Here is a 17,286-nt window from a genome sequence, read left to right as displayed (position 1 = left end):
TGGACAATTTCATGGCAAAACGGCACCTCTCAACATTGCAGCCAAGACAATATAACAACTGTTTCTGCCCGGTTTCGAACCGGGGACCTTTCGCGTGTGAGGCGAACGTGATAACCACTACACTACAGAAACAGATGTCTACAGTTGATTCTTCTGTGATGAAACTTCTCAAAACAGGCTATTCCAAGGGCCTCTGGTTTTAGATTTCTTTCATGCAACCTTCCCAGACAGCCCTAGCTGAACGCTTGTATATGCCATGCAAGTTCAGCATTTTTGCAAAATGCTTAAAGAGAAATGTTTCCTATTTGCTCAGGCAGGGCAAGGTTAAAAGCATGAGACTCTAGCAAATATTCATCCACTACTGCAAAGAGAAAATTGATATTGGCTTTGAAATGCATACTGCAATACTACTTTAAAAAAGCACCAATGAAAGGGCTCGTCCGGGATTTGAACCCGGGACCTCTCGCACCCAAAGCGAGAATCATACCCCTAGACCAACGAGCCTTCGAAAGGCCCGCACCTCTGAAAAGCTAATACCAGCTCTAAGCACGCAATGAAGATCATGCTGGGGACTTTTTCATGCTTGGTCTGTGAATATACATGAAATTCAGTGTCAACTTACCCTTTCTCAAATGATATCACTATCATTTATAAGTGTCCCCTTTTATTTTGTCCCAGCATTGGACACGTCTTACAGAAAGTCAGCACTTATTTATCTATTTCTGCATTGGCTAGACCCTAAAGAGAAAGAATAAAAAGCTGTTCATAGCAACATAAGAAACACATGTTGCATTTTCTCTCAAATGCTTATTCCCTTTGTGCAAATCGGAATGCCAAGGTGAATAACTGGGCCACAGATTCTGGCTAATTATCTTTCCCTTGAATGCAAGTAGCAATAAAAACGGCCTAATGCAGGACTAAAGCATTCCATGCAAGCCTCTAACATCATAACATAACTGAGCTGCTGGTAGCAAGCTAAGCAATACCTTCCCAAAATGAGAAGTACATGTGCTAATCCGCTCAATCAGCGCTCGATCAGGCGAGATATAGAAAAGGTGGAAAGGGTCCAAATGGCTGTCCCTTCCTTTTTAGGGTGGGTCCTTCTGACTATCATAGGATTGCTTGTAAGAGTGGCCAGGGTCAGAGAAAAAACTTTCAACCCTTCTTAGTGTTCTATCCAGAAGCAGGCATTTTCTGGGCCTTTAATTTCAGGCTTTTCCCAGCAGTCTCTGTTCTGCCTATGTAAATTAACAAAAGCAGTGCTTATTCATCACTTACTCTAATGTCCTTACTGTCCAGAAAGCTCTGCCTAAGTATGCTTTTTTTCTTTTTCAGTGAAATTCTAAATGTTTTTTCTGCCCAGTCTATGGCAGTAGAATGCTGCTTATGATGCCACATTTTGTTGAATCACCAAGGTACAACTACAGAGGAATATATGAGTCTGAACGACATGGAACTCTTAGCTAACACATCACAATGTGTGATGCTTGCCAACCAAGCACTAGATTCTGGAGCGCTGATGATCAGAACATTCTGCTCCTGAAGGAAAGGAAAGACAGCTTGATGGAAAATAAAGTCTCAGTTTATAGTAACGCTCTCTCTCTCCCAATATCTATCTATCTATCTATCTATCTATCTATCTATCTATCTATCTATCTATCTATCTATCTATCTATCTATCTATCTATCTATCTATCTATCTATCTATCTATCTATCTATCTATCTATCTATCTATCTATCTATCTATCTATCTATCTATCTATCTATCTATCTATCTATCTATCTATCTATCTTTATATATGGATACCTGCGTACACATACATATAGATATGCCATGCATTCCTTTAGATTTGTTCCAACCTCTTACCATTTATTTGAGAATCCCTACTTTTCAAGTGACTGCAAATGAAGTCATTTCCGGCACTTTTTGGCCGGTGCAAGGTAACAAAAACACATGACAACTTTTAATAAAAATCATTGGTCTCTTTGTTAACGCGCACTGTCAAACATGGGGCTTTCACACGTCAGGTAAACATGATAACCAATACACAACAGAAGCAGATGTAGATTGCTTATCAATGCCGGGATAGAACAGTTGTGAATTGAGTAGAAGAAGGGCCCATGAATTGATACTTATTATATACAGCCTGTAAGATAATGAAAAATGCAGGCTAGGAAAGGAGATGCAAATATCAATGTATTAGAAAAATACATAAAGAGGAGTGATTTGCTTTTATTCATTCAAGGCTAGAAAAAATCAACATACTATTGCAAGCATTCATACACCACCAAATAGAAATAAACAATTCTGACATTAAACGTAAAGGTGACGATGCATTTGTATCATCACCTTGAGAAGGGTCACCGAGGAATTGAGCCCAGGGCTTCTGCACTTAAACACCAGAAACACTCCACTAAACTAAGATGCCTGTTGGTGCCAACAATTCCCAAAGTTAATGCGTGTTCTAGGTGAGCAATGAACAGAATGCAGGGCTCTTTTCAAAGCGAGGTCTGTGAATCAACAGATACATCCACATGCCAATTACTTTAGTGTTTTTAAGAGTATTCACTTTCTTGGAACGAGTCTGCATGAAACCATCTTCAGGGCCTGGACAATTTCATGGCAAAACGGCACCTCTCAACATTGCAGCCAAGACAATATAACAACTGTTTCTGCCCGGTTTCGAACCGGGGACCTTTCGCGTGTGAGGCGAACGTGATAACCACTACACTACAGAAACAGATGTCTACAGTTGATTCTTCTGTGATGAAACTTCTCAAAACAGGCTATTCCAAGGGCCTCTGGTTTTAGATTTCTTTCATGCAACCTTCCCAGACAGCCCTAGCTGAACGCTTGTATATGCCATGCAAGTTCAGCATTTTTGCAAAATGCTTAAAGAGAAATGTTTCCTATTTGCTCAGGCAGGGCAAGGTTAAAAGCATGAGACTCTAGCAAATATTCATCCACTACTGCAAAGAGAAAATTGATATTGGCTTTGAAATGCATACTGCAATACTACTTTAAAAAAGCACCAATGAAAGGGCTCGTCCGGGATTTGAACCCGGGACCTCTCGCACCCAAAGCGAGAATCATACCCCTAGACCAACGAGCCTTCGAAAGGCCCGCACCTCTGAAAAGCTAATACCAGCTCTAAGCACGCAATGAAGATCATGCTGGGGACTTTTTCATGCTTGGTCTGTGAATATACATGAAATTCAGTGTCAACTTACCCTTTCTCAAATGATATCACTATCATTTATAAGTGTCCCCTTTTATTTTGTCCCAGCATTGGACACGTCTTACAGAAAGTCAGCACTTATTTATCTATTTCTGCATTGGCTAGACCCTAAAGAGAAAGAATAAAAAGCTGTTCATAGCAACATAAGAAACACATGTTGCATTTTCTCTCAAATGCTTATTCCCTTTGTGCAAATCGGAATGCCAAGGTGAATAACTGGGCCACAGATTCTGGCTAATTATCTTTCCCTTGAATGCAAGTAGCAATAAAAACGGCCTAATGCAGGACTAAAGCATTCCATGCAAGCCTCTAACATCATAACATAACTGAGCTGCTGGTAGCAAGCTAAGCAATACCTTCCCAAAATGAGAAGTACATGTGCTAATCCGCTCAATCAGCGCTCGATCAGGCGAGATATAGAAAAGGTGGAAAGGGTCCAAATGGCTGTCCCTTCCTTTTTAGGGTGGGTCCTTCTGACTATCATAGGATTGCTTGTAAGAGTGGCCAGGGTCAGAGAAAAAACTTTCAACCCTTCTTAGTGTTCTATCCAGAAGCAGGCATTTTCTGGGCCTTTAATTTCAGGCTTTTCCCAGCAGTCTCTGTTCTGCCTATGTAAATTAACAAAAGCAGTGCTTATTCATCACTTACTCTAATGTCCTTACTGTCCAGAAAGCTCTGCCTAAGTATGCTTTTTTTCTTTTTCAGTGAAATTCTAAATGTTTTTTCTGCCCAGTCTATGGCAGTAGAATGCTGCTTATGATGCCACATTTTGTTGAATCACCAAAGTACAACTACAGAGGAATATATGAGTCTGAACGACATGGAACTCTTAGCTAACACATCACAATGTGTGATGCTTGCCAACCAAGCACTAGATTCTGGAGCGCTGATGATCAGAACATTCTGCTCCTGAAGGAAAGGAAAGACAGCTTGATGGAAAATAAAGTCTCAGTTTATAGTAACGCTCTCTCTCTCCCAATATCTATCTATCTATCTATCTATCTATCTATCTATCTATCTATCTATCTATCTATCTATCTATCTATCTATCTATCTATCTATCTATCTATCTATCTATCTATCTATCTATCTATCTATCTATCTATCTATCTATCTATCTATCTATCTTTATATATGGATACCTGCGTACACATACATATAGATATGCCATGCATTCCTTTAGATTTGTTCCAACCTCTTACCATTTATTTGAGAATCCCTACTTTTCAAGTGACTGCAAATGAAGTCATTTCCGGCACTTTTTGGCCGGTGCAAGGTAACAAAAACACATGACAACTTTTAATAAAAATCATTGGTCTCTTTGTTAACGCGCACTGTCAAACATGGGGCTTTCACACGTCAGGTAAACATGATAACCAATACACAACAGAAGCAGATGTAGATTGCTTATCAATGCCGGGATAGAACAGTTGTGAATTGAGTAGAAGAAGGGCCCCTGAATTGATACTTATTATATACAGCCTGTAAGATAATGAAAAATGCAGGCTAGGAAAGGAGATGCAAATATCAATGTATTAGAAAAATACATAAAGAGGAGTGATTTGCTTTTATTCATTCAAGGCTAGAAAAAATCAACATACTATTGCAAGCATTCATACACCACCAAATAGAAATAAACAATTCTGACATTAAACGTAAAGGTGACGATGCATTTGTATCATCACCTTGAGAAGGGTCACCGAGGAATTGAGCCCAGGGCTTCTGCACTTAAACACCAGAAACACTCCACTAAACTAAGATGCCTGTTGGTGCCAACAATTCCCAAAGTTAATGCGTGTTCTAGGTGAGCAATGAACAGAATGCAGGGCTCTTTTCAAAGCGAGGTCTGTGAATCAACAGATACATCCACATGCCAATTACTTTAGTGTTTTTAAGAGAATTCACTTTCTTGGAACGAGTCTGCATGAAACCATCTTCAGGGCCTGGACAATTTCATGGCAAAACGGCACCTCTCAACATTGCAGCCAAGACAATATAACAACTGTTTCTGCCCGGTTTCGAACCGGGGACCTTTCGCGTGTGAGGCGAACGTGATAACCACTACACTACAGAAACAGATGTCTACAGTTGATTCTTCTGTGATGAAACTTCTCAAAACAGGCTATTCCAAGGGCCTCTGGTTTTAGATTTCTTTCATGCAACCTTCCCAGACAGCCCTAGCCGAACGCTTGTATATGCCATGCAAGTTCAGCATTTTTGCAAAATGCTTAAAGAGAAATGTTTCCTATTTGCTCAGGCAGGGCAAGGTTAAAAGCATGAGACTCTAGCAAATATTCATCCACTACTGCAAAGAGAAAATTGATATTGGCTTTGAAATGCATACTGCAATACTACTTTAAAAAAGCACCAATGAAAGGGCTCGTCCGGGATTTGAACCCGGGACCTCTCACACCCAAAGCGAGAATCATACCCCTAGACCAACGAGCCTTCGAAAGGCCCGCACCTCTGAAAAGCTAATACCAGCTCTAAGCACGCAATGAAGATCATGCTGGGGACTTTTTCATGCTTGGTCTGTGAATATACATGAAATTCAGTGTCAACTTACCCTTTCTCAAATGATATCACTATCATTTATAAGTGTCCCCTTTTATTTTGTCCCAGCATTGGACACGTCTTACAGAAAGTCAGCACTTATTTATCTATTTCTGCATTGGCTAGACCCTAAAGAGAAAGGATAAAAAGCTGTTCATAGCAACATAAGAAACACATGTTGCATTTTCTCTCAAATGCTTATTCCCTTTGTGCAAATCGGAATGCCAAGATGAATAACTGGGCCACAGATTCTGGCTAATTATCTTTCCCTTGAATGCAAGTAGCAATAAAAACGGCCTAATGCAGGACTAAAGCATTCCTTGCAAGCCTCTAACATCATAACATAACTGAGCTGCTGGTAGCAAGCTAAGCAATACCTTCCCAAAATGAGAAGTACATGTGCTAATCCGCTCAATCAGCGCTCGATCAGGCTCGATCAGGCGAGATATAGAAAAGGTGGAAAGGGTCCAAATGGCTGTCCCTTCCTTTTTAGTGTGGGTCCTTCTGACTATCATAGGATTGCTTGTAAGAGTGGCCAGGGTCAGAGAAAAAACTTTCAACCCTTCTTAGTGTTCTATCCAGAAGCAGGCATTTTCTGGGCCTTTAATTTCAGGCTTTTCCCAGCAGTCTCTGTTCTGCCTATGTAAATTAACAAAAGCAGTGCTTATTCATCACTTACTCTAATGTCCTTACTGTCCAGAAAGCTCTGCCTAAGTATGCTTTTTTTCTTTTTCAGTGAAATTCTAAATGTTTTTTCCGCCCAGTCTATGGCAGTAGAATGCTGCTTATGATGCCACATTTTGTTGAATCACCAAGGTACAACTACAGAGGAATATATGAGTCTGAACGACATGGAACTCTTAGCTAACACATCACAATGTGTGATGCTTGCCAACCAAGCACTAGATTCTGGAGCGCTGATGATCAGAACATTCTGCTCCTGAAGGAAAGGAAAGACAGCTTGATGGAAAATAAAGTCTCAGTTTATAGTAACGCTCTCTCTCTACCTATCTATCTATCTATCTATCTATCTATCTATCTATCTATCTATCTATCTATCTATCTATCTATCTATCTATCTATCTATCTATCTATCTATCTATCTATCTATCTATCTATCTATCTATCTATCTATCTATCTATCTATCTATCTATCTTTATATATGGATACCTGCGTACACATACATATAGATATGCCATGCATTCCTTTAGATTTGTTCCAACCTCTTACCATTTATTTGAGAATCCCTACTTTTCAAGTGACTGCAAATGAAGTCATTTCCGGCACTTTTTGGCCGGTGCAAGGTAACAAAAACACATGACAACTTTTAATAAAAATCATTGGTCTCTTTGTTAACGCGCACTGTCAAACATGGGGCTTTCACACGTCAGGTAAACATGATAACCAATACACAACAGAAGCAGATGTAGATTGCTTATCAATGCCGGGATAGAACAGTTGTGAATTGAGTAGAAGAAGGGCCCCTGAATTGATACTTATTATATACAGCCTGTAGGATAATGAAAAATGCAGGCTAGGAAAGGAGATGCAAATATCAATGTATTAGAAAAATACATAAAGAGGAGTGATTTGCTTTTGTTCATTCAAGGCTAGAAAAAATCAACATACTATTGCAAGCATTCATACACCACCAAATAGAAATAAACAATTCTGACATTAAACTTAAAGGTGACGATGCATTTGTATCATCACCTTGAGAAGGGTCACCGAGGAATTGAGCCCAGGGCTTCTGCACTTAAACACCAGAAACACTCCACTAAACTAAGATGCCTGTTGGTGCCAACAATTCCCAAAGTTAATGCGTGTTCTAGGTGAGCAATGAACAGAATGCAGGGCTCTTTTCAAAGCGAGGTCTGTGAATCAACAGATACATCCACATGCCAATTACTTTAGTGTTTTTAAGAGAATTCACTTTCTTGGAACGAGTCTGCATGAAACCATCTTCAGGGCCTGGACAATTTCATGGCAAAACGGCACCTCTCAACATTGCAGCCAAGACAATATAACAACTGTTTCTGCCCGGTTTCGAACCGGGGACCTTTCGCGTGTGAGGCGAACGTGATAACCACTACACTACAGAAACAGATGTCTACAGTTGATTCTTCTGTGATGAAACTTCTCAAAACAGGCTATTCCAAGGGCCTCTGGTTTTAGATTTCTTTCATGCAACCTTCCCAGACAGCCCTAGCCGAACGCTTGTATATGCCATGCAAGTTCAGCATTTTTGCAAAATGCTTAAAGAGAAATGTTTCCTATTTGCTCAGGCAGGGCAAGGTTAAAAGCATGAGACTCTAGCAAATATTCATCCACTACTGCAAAGAGAAAATTGATATTGGCTTTGAAATGCATACTGCAATACTACTTTAAAAAAGCACCAATGAAAGGGCTCGTCCGGGATTTGAACCCGGGACCTCTCGCACCCAAAGCGAGAATCATACCCCTAGACCAACGAGCCTTCGAAAGGCCCGCACCTCTGAAAAGCTAATACCAGCTCTAAGCACGCAATGAAGATCATGCTGGGGACTTTTTCATGCTTGGTCTGTGAATATACATGAAATTCAGTGTCAACTTACCCTTTCTCAAATGATATCACTATCATTTATAAGTGTCCCCTTTTATTTTGTCCCAGCATTGGACACGTCTTACAGAAAGTCAGCACTTATTTATCTATTTCTGCATTGGCTAGACCCTAAAGAGAAAGAATAAAAAGCTGTTCATAGCAACATAAGAAACACATGTTGCATTTTCTCTCAAATGCTTATTCCCTTTGTGCAAATCGGAATGCCAAGGTGAATAACTGGGCCACAGATTCTGGCTAATTATCTTTCCCTTGAATGCAAGTAGCAATAAAAACGGCCTAATGCAGGACTAAAGCATTCCTTGCAAGCCTCTAACATCATAACATAACTGAGCTGCTGGTAGCAAGCTAAGCAATACCTTCCCAAAATGAGAAGTACATGTGCTAATCCGCTCAATCAGCGCTCGATCAGGCGAGATATAGAAAAGGTGGAAAGGGTCCAAATGGCTGTCCCTTCCTTTTTAGGGTGGGTCCTTCTGACTATCATAGGATTGCTTGTAAGAGTGGCCAGGGTCAGAGAAAAAACTTTCAACCCTTCTTAGTGTTCTATCCAGAAGCAGGCATTTTCTGGGCCTTTAATTTCAGGCTTTTCCCAGCAGTCTCTGTTCTGCCTATGTAAATTAACAAAAGCAGTGCTTATTCATCACTTACTCTAATGTCCTTACTGTCCAGAAAGCTCTGCCTAAGTATGCTTTTTTTCTTTTTCAGTGAAATTCTAAATGTTTTTTCTGCCCAGTCTATGGCAGTAGAATGCTGCTTATGATGCCACATTTTGTTGAATCACCAAGGTACAACTACAGAGGAATATATGAGTCTGAACGACATGGAACTCTTAGCTAACACATCACAATGTGTGATGCTTGCCAACCAAGCACTAGATTCTGGAGCGCTGATGATCAGAACATTCTGCTCCTGAAGGAAAGGAAAGACAGCTTGATGGAAAATAAAGTCTCAGTTTATAGTAACGCTCTCTCTCTCCCAATATCTATCTATCTATCTATCTATCTATCTATCTATCTATCTATCTATCTATCTATCTATCTATCTATCTATCTATCTATCTATCTATCTATCTATCTATCTATCTATCTATCTATCTATCTATCTATCTATCTATCTATCTATCTATCTATCTATCTATCTATCTATCTATCTATCTATCTTTATATATGGATACCTGCGTACACATACATATAGATATGCCATGCATTCCTTTAGATTTGTTCCAACCTCTTACCATTTATTTGAGAATCCCTACTTTTCAAGTGACTGCAAATGAAGTCATTTCCGGCACTTTTTGGCCGGTGCAAGGTAACAAAAACACATGACAACTTTTAATAAAAATCATTGGTCTCTTTGTTAACGCGCACTGTCAAACATGGGGCTTTCACACGTCAGGTAAACATGATAACCAATACACAACAGAAGCAGATGTAGATTGCTTATCAATGCCGGGATAGAACAGTTGTGAATTGAGTAGAAGAAGGGCCCCTGAATTGATACTTATTATATACAGCCTGTAAGATAATGAAAAATGCAGGCTAGGAAAGGAGATGCAAATATCAATGTATTAGAAAAATACATAAAGAGGAGTGATTTGCTTTTATTCATTCAAGTCTAGAAAAAATCAACATACTATTGCAAGCATTCATACACCACCAAATAGAAATAAACAATTCTGACATTAAACGTAAAGGTGACGATGCATTTGTATCATCACCTTGAGAAGGGTCACCGAGGAATTGAGCCCAGGGCTTCTGCACTTAAACACCAGAAACACTCCACTAAACTAAGATGCCTGTTGGTGCCAACAATTCCCAAAGTTAATGCGTGTTCTAGGTGAGCAATGAACAGAATGCAGGGCTCTTTTCAAAGCGAGGTCTGTGAATCAACAGATACATCCACATGCCAATTACTTTAGTGTTTTTAAGAGAATTCACTTTCTTGGAACGAGTCTGCATGAAACCATCTTCAGGGCCTGGACAATTTCATGGCAAAACGGCACCTCTCAACATTGCAGCCAAGACAATATAACAACTGTTTCTGCCCGGTTTCGAACCGGGGACCTTTCGCGTGTGAGGCGAACGTGATAACCACTACACTACAGAAACAGATGTCTACAGTTGATTCTTCTGTGATGAAACTTCTCAAAACAGGCTATTCCAAGGGCCTCTGGTTTTAGATTTCTTTCATGCAACCTTCCCAGACAGCCCTAGCTGAACGCTTGTATATGCCATGCAAGTTCAGCATTTTTGCAAAATGCTTAAAGAGAAATGTTTCCTATTTGCTCAGGCAGGGCAAGGTTAAAAGCATGAGACTCTAGCAAATATTCATCCACTACTGCAAAGAGAAAATTGATATTGGCTTTGAAATGCATACTGCAATACTACTTTAAAAAAGCACCAATGAAAGGGCTCGTCCGGGATTTGAACCCGGGACCTCTCGCACCCAAAGCGAGAATCATACCCCTAGACCAACGAGCCTTCGAAAGGCCCGCACCTCTGAAAAGCTAATACCAGCTCTAAGCACGCAATGAAGATCATGCTGGGGACTTTTTCATGCTTGGTCTGTGAATATACATGAAATTCAGTGTCAACTTACCCTTTCTCAAATGATATCACTATCATTTATAAGTGTCCCCTTTTATTTTGTCCCAGCATTGGACACGTCTTACAGAAAGTCAGCACTTATTTATCTATTTCTGCATTGGCTAGACCCTAAAGAGAAAGAATAAAAAGCTGTTCATAGCAACATAAGAAACACATGTTGCATTTTCTCTCAAATGCTTATTCCCTTTGTGCAAATCGGAATGCCAAGGTGAATAACTGGGCCACAGATTCTGGCTAATTATCTTTCCCTTGAATGCAAGTAGCAATAAAAACGGCCTAATGCAGGACTAAAGCATTCCTTGCAAGCCTCTAACATCATAACATAACTGAGCTGCTGGTAGCAAGCTAAGCAATACCTTCCCAAAATGAGAAGTACATGTGCTAATCCGCTCAATCAGCGCTCGATCAGGCGAGATATAGAAAAGGTGGAAAGGGTCCAAATGGCTGTCCCTTCCTTTTTAGGGTGGGTCCTTCTGACTATCATAGGATTGCTTGTAAGAGTGGCCAGGGTCAGAGAAAAAACTTTCAACCCTTCTTAGTGTTCTATCCAGAAGCAGGCATTTTCTGGGCCTTTAATTTCAGGCTTTTCCCAGCAGTCTCTGTTCTGCCTATGTAAATTAACAAAAGCAGTGCTTATTCATCACTTACTCTAATGTCCTTACTGTCCAGAAAGCTCTGCCTAAGTATGCTTTTTTTCTTTTTCAGTGAAATTCTAAATGTTTTTTCTGCCCAGTCTATGGCAGTAGAATGCTGCTTATGATGCCACATTTTGTTGAATCACCAAGGTACAACTACAGAGGAATATATGAGTCTGAACGACATGGAACTCTTAGCTAACACATCACAATGTGTGATGCTTGCCAACCAAGCACTAGATTCTGGAGCGCTGATGATCAGAACATTCTGCTCCTGAAGGAAAGGAAAGACAGCTTGATGGAAAATAAAGTCTCAGTTTATAGTAACGCTCTCTCTCTCCCAATATCTATCTATCTATCTATCTATCTATCTATCTATCTATCTATCTATCTATCTATCTATCTATCTATCTATCTATCTATCTATCTATCTATCTATCTATCTATCTATCTATCTATCTATCTATCTATCTATCTATCTATCTATCTATCTATCTATCTATCTATCTATCTATCTATCTATCTATCTTTATATATGGATACCTGCGTACACATACATATAGATATGCCATGCATTCCTTTAGATTTGTTCCAACCTCTTACCATTTATTTGAGAATCCCTACTTTTCAAGTGACTGCAAATGAAGTCATTTCCGGCACTTTTTGGCCGGTGCAAGGTAACAAAAACACATGACAACTTTTAATAAAAATCATTGGTCTCTTTGTTAACGCGCACTGTCAAACATGGGGCTTTCACACGTCAGGTAAACATGATAACCAATACACAACAGAAGCAGATGTAGATTGCTTATCAATGCCGGGATAGAACAGTTGTGAATTGAGTAGAAGAAGGGCCCCTGAATTGATACTTATTATATACAGCCTGTAAGATAATGAAAAATGCAGGCTAGGAAAGGAGATGCAAATATCAATGTATTAGAAAAATACATAAAGAGGAGTGATTTGCTTTTATTCATTCAAGTCTAGAAAAAATCAACATACTATTGCAAGCATTCATACACCACCAAATAGAAATAAACAATTCTGACATTAAACGTAAAGGTGACGATGCATTTGTATCATCACCTTGAGAAGGGTCACCGAGGAATTGAGCCCAGGGCTTCTGCACTTAAACACCAGAAACACTCCACTAAACTAAGATGCCTGTTGGTGCCAACAATTCCCAAAGTTAATGCGTGTTCTAGGTGAGCAATGAACAGAATGCAGGGCTCTTTTCAAAGCGAGGTCTGTGAATCAACAGATACATCCACATGCCAATTACTTTAGTGTTTTTAAGAGAATTCACTTTCTTGGAACGAGTCTGCATGAAACCATCTTCAGGGCCTGGACAATTTCATGGCAAAACGGCACCTCTCAACATTGCAGCCAAGACAATATAACAACTGTTTCTGCCCGGTTTCGAACCGGGGACCTTTCGCGTGTGAGGCGAACGTGATAACCACTACACTACAGAAACAGATGTCTACAGTTGATTCTTCTGTGATGAAACTTCTCAAAACAGGCTATTCCAAGGGCCTCTGGTTTTAGATTTCTTTCATGCAACCTTCCCAGACAGCCCTAGCTGAACGCTTGTATATGCCATGCAAGTTCAGCATTTTTGCAAAATGCTTAAAGAGAAATGTTTCCTATTTGCTCAGGCAGGGCAAGGGTAAAAGCATGAGACTCTAGCAAATATTCATCCACTACTGCAAAGAGAAAATTGATATTGGCTTTGAAATGCATACTGCAATACTACTTTAAAAAAGCACCAATGAAAGGGCTCGTCCGGGATTTGAACCCGGGACCTCTCGCACCCAAAGCGAGAATCATACCCCTAGACCAACGAGCCTTCGAAAGGCCCGCACCTCTGAAAAGCTAATACCAGCTCTAAGCACGCAATGAAGATCATGCTGGGGACTTTTTCATGCTTGGTCTGTGAATATACATGAAATTCAGTGTCAACTTACCCTTTCTCAAATGATATCACTATCATTTATAAGTGTCCCCTTTTATTTTGTCCCAGCATTGGACACGTCTTACAGAAAGTCAGCACTTATTTATCTATTTCTGCATTGGCTAGACCCTAAAGAGAAAGAATAAAAAGCTGTTCATAGCAACATAAGAAACACATGTTGCATTTTCTCTCAAATGCTTATTCCCTTTGTGCAAATCGGAATGCCAAGGTGAATAACTGGGCCACAGATTCTGGCTAATTATCTTTCCCTTGAATGCAAGTAGCAATAAAAACGGCCTAATGCAGGACTAAAGCATTCCTTGCAAGCCTCTAACATCATTACATAACTGAGCTGCTGGTAGCAAGCTAAGCAATACCTTCCCAAAATGAGAAGTACATGTGCTAATCCGCTCAATCAGCGCTCGATCAGGCTCGATCAGGCGAGATATAGAAAAGGTGGAAAGGGTCCAAATGGCTGTCCCTTCCTTTTTAGGGTGGGTCCTTCTGACTATCATAGGATTGCTTGTAAGAGTGGCCAGGGTCAGAGAAAAAACTTTCAACCCTTCTTAGTGTTCTATCCAGAAGCAGGCATTTTCTGTGCCTTTAATTTCAGGCTTTTCCCAGCAGTCTCTGTTCTGCCTATGTAAATTAACAAAAGCAGTGCTTATTCATCACTTACTCTAATGTCCTTACTGTCCAGAAAGCTCTGCCTAAGTATGCTTTTTTTCTTTTTCAGTGAAATTCTAAATGTTTTTTCTGCCCAGTCTATGGCAGTAGAATGCTGCTTATGATGCCACATTTTGTTGAATCACCAAGGTACAACTACAGAGGAATATATGAGTCTGAACGACATGGAACTCTTAGCTAACACATCACAATGTGTGATGCTTGCCAACCAAGCACTAGATTCTGGAGCGCTGATGATCAGAACATTCTGCTCCTGAAGGAAAGGAAAGACAGCTTGATGGAAAATAAAGTCTCAGTTTATAGTAACGCTCTCTCTCTCCCAATATCTATCTATCTATCTATCTATCTATCTATCTATCTATCTATCTATCTATCTATCTATCTATCTATCTATCTATCTATCTATCTATCTATCTATCTATCTATCTATCTATCTATCTATCTATCTATCTATCTATCTATCTATCTATCTATCTATCTATCTATCTATCTATCTATCTATCTATCTTTATATATGGATACCTGCGTACACATACATATAGATATGCCATGCATTCCTTTAGATTTGTTCCAACCTCTTACCATTTATTTGAGAATCCCTACTTTTCAAGTGACTGCAAATGAAGTCATTTCCGGCACTTTTTGGCCGGTGCAAGGTAACAAAAACACATGACAACTTTTAATAAAAATCATTGGTCTCTTTGTTAACGCGCACTGTCAAACATGGGGCTTTCACACGTCAGGTAAACATGATAACCAATACACAACAGAAGCAGATGTAGATTGCTTATCAATGCCGGGATAGAACAGTTGTGAATTGAGTAGAAGAAGGGCCCCTGAATTGATACTTATTATATACAGCCTGTAAGATAATGAAAAATGCAGGCTAGGAAAGGAGATGCAAATATCAATGTATTAGAAAAATACATAAAGAGGAGTGATTTGCTTTTATTCATTCAAGGCTAGAAAAAATCAACATACTATTGCAAGCATTCATACACCACCAAATAGAAATAAACAATTCTGACATTAAACTTAAAGGTGACGATGCATTTGTATCATCACCTTGAGAAGGGTCACCGAGGAATTGAGCCCAGGGCTTCTGCACTTAAACACCAGAAACACTCCACTAAACTAAGATGCCTGTTGGTGCCAACAATTCCCAAAGTTAATGCGTGTTCTAGGTGAGCAATGAACAGAATGCAGGGCTCTTTTCAAAGCGAGGTCTGTGAATCAACAGATACATCCACATGCCAATTACTTTAGTGTTTTTAAGAGAATTCACTTTCTTGGAACGAGTCTGCATGAAACCATCTTCAGGGCCTGGACAATTTCATGGCAAAACGGCACCTCTCAACATTGCAGCCAAGACAATATAACAACTGTTTCTGCCCGGTTTCGAACCGGGGACCTTTCGCGTGTGAGGCGAACGTGATAACCACTACACTACAGAAACAGATGTCTACAGTTGATTCTTCTGTGATGAAACTTCTCAAAACAGGCTATTCCAAGGGCCTCTGGTTTTAGATTTCTTTCATGCAACCTTCCCAGACAGCCCTAGCCGAACGCTTGTATATGCCATGCAAGTTCAGCATATTTGCAAAATGCTTAAAGAGAAATGTTTCCTATTTGCTCAGGCAGGGCAAGGTTAAAAGCATGAGACTCTAGCAAATATTCATCCACTACTGCAAAGAGAAAATTGATATTGGCTTTGAAATGCATACTGCAATACTACTTTAAAAAAGCACCAATGAAAGGGCTCGTCCGGGATTTGAACCCGGGACCTCTCGCACCCAAAGCGAGAATCATACCCCTAGACCAACGAGCCTTCGAAAGGCCCGCACCTCTGAAAAGCTAATACCAGCTCTAAGCACGCAATGAAGATCATGCTGGGGACTTTTTCATGCTTGGTCTGTGAATATACATGAAATTCAGTGTCAACTTACCCTTTCTCAAATGATATCACTATCATTTATAAGTGTCCCCTTTTATTTTGTCCCAGCATTGGACACGTCTTACAGAAAGTCAGCACTTATTTATCTATTTCTGCATTGGCTAGACCCTAAAGAGAAAGAATAAAAAGCTGTTCATAGCAACATAAGAAACACATGTTGCATTTTCTCTCAAATGCTTATTCCCTTTGTGCAAATCGGAATGCCAAGGTGAATAACTGGGCCACAGATTCTGGCTAATTATCTTTCCCTTGAATGCAAGTAGCAATAAAAACGGCCTAATGCAGGACTAAAGCATTCCATGCAAGCCTCTAACATCATAACATAACTGAGCTGCTGGTAGCAAGCTAAGCAATACCTTCCCAAAATGAGAAGTACATGTGCTAATCCGCTCAATCAGCGCTCGATCAGGCGAGATATAGAAAAGGTGGAAAGGGTCCAAATGGCTGTCCCTTCCTTTTTAGGGTGGGTCCTTCTGACTATCATAGGATTGCTTGTAAGAGTGGCCAGGGTCAGAGAAAAAACTTTCAACCCTTCTTAGTGTTCTATCCAGAAGCAGGCATTTTCTGGGCCTTTAATTTCAGGCTTTTCCCAGCAGTCTCTGTTCTGCCTATGTAAATTAACAAAAGCAGTGCTTATTCATCACTTACTCTAATGTCCTTACTGTCCAGAAAGCTCTGCCTAAGTATGCTTTTTTTCTTTTTCAGTGAAATTCTAAATGTTTTTTCTGCCCAGTCTATGGCAGTAGAATGCTGCTTATGATGCCACATTTTGTTGAATCACCAAGGTACAACTACAGAGGAATATATGAGTCTGAACGACATGGAACTCTTAGCTAACACATCACAATGTGTGATGCTTGCCAACCAAGCACTAGATTCTGGAGCGCTGATGATCAGAACATTCTGCTCCTGAAGGAAAGGAAAGACAGCTTGATGGAAAATAAAGTCTCAGTTTATAGTAACGCTCTCTCTCTCCCAATATCTATCTATCTATCTATCTATCTATCTATCTATCTATCTATCTATCTATCTATCTATCTATCTATCTATCTAT

The 17,286-nt window shown here is 39.9% G+C and overlaps 13 non-coding genes across 13 annotated transcripts; all 13 read right to left on the bottom strand.

The window, feature by feature from the left end:
• Positions 1-59: 59 nt before the first annotated feature.
• TRNAV-CAC (transfer RNA valine (anticodon CAC)) lies at positions 60-132 on the bottom strand. The gene has a single exon. It is a non-coding gene; the product is annotated as a tRNA-Val (tRNA).
• A 300-nt stretch (positions 133-432) lies between these two features.
• On the bottom strand, positions 433-504 carry TRNAP-UGG (transfer RNA proline (anticodon UGG)). The gene has a single exon. It is a non-coding gene; the product is annotated as a tRNA-Pro (tRNA).
• A 2,165-nt stretch (positions 505-2,669) lies between these two features.
• Positions 2,670-2,742, bottom strand: TRNAV-CAC (transfer RNA valine (anticodon CAC)). Its single transcript has one exon. It is a non-coding gene; the product is annotated as a tRNA-Val (tRNA).
• A 300-nt stretch (positions 2,743-3,042) lies between these two features.
• TRNAP-UGG (transfer RNA proline (anticodon UGG)) lies at positions 3,043-3,114 on the bottom strand. Its single transcript has one exon. It is a non-coding gene; the product is annotated as a tRNA-Pro (tRNA).
• A 2,129-nt stretch (positions 3,115-5,243) lies between these two features.
• On the bottom strand, positions 5,244-5,316 carry TRNAV-CAC (transfer RNA valine (anticodon CAC)). Its single transcript has one exon. It is a non-coding gene; the product is annotated as a tRNA-Val (tRNA).
• A 2,509-nt stretch (positions 5,317-7,825) lies between these two features.
• TRNAV-CAC (transfer RNA valine (anticodon CAC)) lies at positions 7,826-7,898 on the bottom strand. The gene has a single exon. It is a non-coding gene; the product is annotated as a tRNA-Val (tRNA).
• A 300-nt stretch (positions 7,899-8,198) lies between these two features.
• On the bottom strand, positions 8,199-8,270 carry TRNAP-UGG (transfer RNA proline (anticodon UGG)). Its single transcript has one exon. It is a non-coding gene; the product is annotated as a tRNA-Pro (tRNA).
• Positions 8,271-10,431: 2,161 nt separating this feature from the next.
• On the bottom strand, positions 10,432-10,504 carry TRNAV-CAC (transfer RNA valine (anticodon CAC)). Its single transcript has one exon. It is a non-coding gene; the product is annotated as a tRNA-Val (tRNA).
• Positions 10,505-10,804: 300 nt separating this feature from the next.
• TRNAP-UGG (transfer RNA proline (anticodon UGG)) lies at positions 10,805-10,876 on the bottom strand. The gene has a single exon. It is a non-coding gene; the product is annotated as a tRNA-Pro (tRNA).
• A 2,165-nt stretch (positions 10,877-13,041) lies between these two features.
• Positions 13,042-13,114, bottom strand: TRNAV-CAC (transfer RNA valine (anticodon CAC)). The gene has a single exon. It is a non-coding gene; the product is annotated as a tRNA-Val (tRNA).
• Positions 13,115-13,414: 300 nt separating this feature from the next.
• Positions 13,415-13,486, bottom strand: TRNAP-UGG (transfer RNA proline (anticodon UGG)). The gene has a single exon. It is a non-coding gene; the product is annotated as a tRNA-Pro (tRNA).
• Positions 13,487-15,661: 2,175 nt separating this feature from the next.
• On the bottom strand, positions 15,662-15,734 carry TRNAV-CAC (transfer RNA valine (anticodon CAC)). The gene has a single exon. It is a non-coding gene; the product is annotated as a tRNA-Val (tRNA).
• A 300-nt stretch (positions 15,735-16,034) lies between these two features.
• TRNAP-UGG (transfer RNA proline (anticodon UGG)) lies at positions 16,035-16,106 on the bottom strand. The gene has a single exon. It is a non-coding gene; the product is annotated as a tRNA-Pro (tRNA).
• Positions 16,107-17,286: the final 1,180 nt, after the last annotated feature.

The sequence above is a fragment of the Lissotriton vulgaris genome, unplaced genomic scaffold (genome assembly GCF_964263255.1).
Source record: "Lissotriton vulgaris unplaced genomic scaffold, aLisVul1.2 SCAFFOLD_595, whole genome shotgun sequence".
Taxonomy (NCBI): domain Eukaryota; kingdom Metazoa; phylum Chordata; class Amphibia; order Caudata; family Salamandridae; genus Lissotriton; species Lissotriton vulgaris.
The sequence above is the reverse complement of the archived record's forward strand: the minus strand, read 5'-3'. Positions and strand labels throughout refer to the sequence as shown.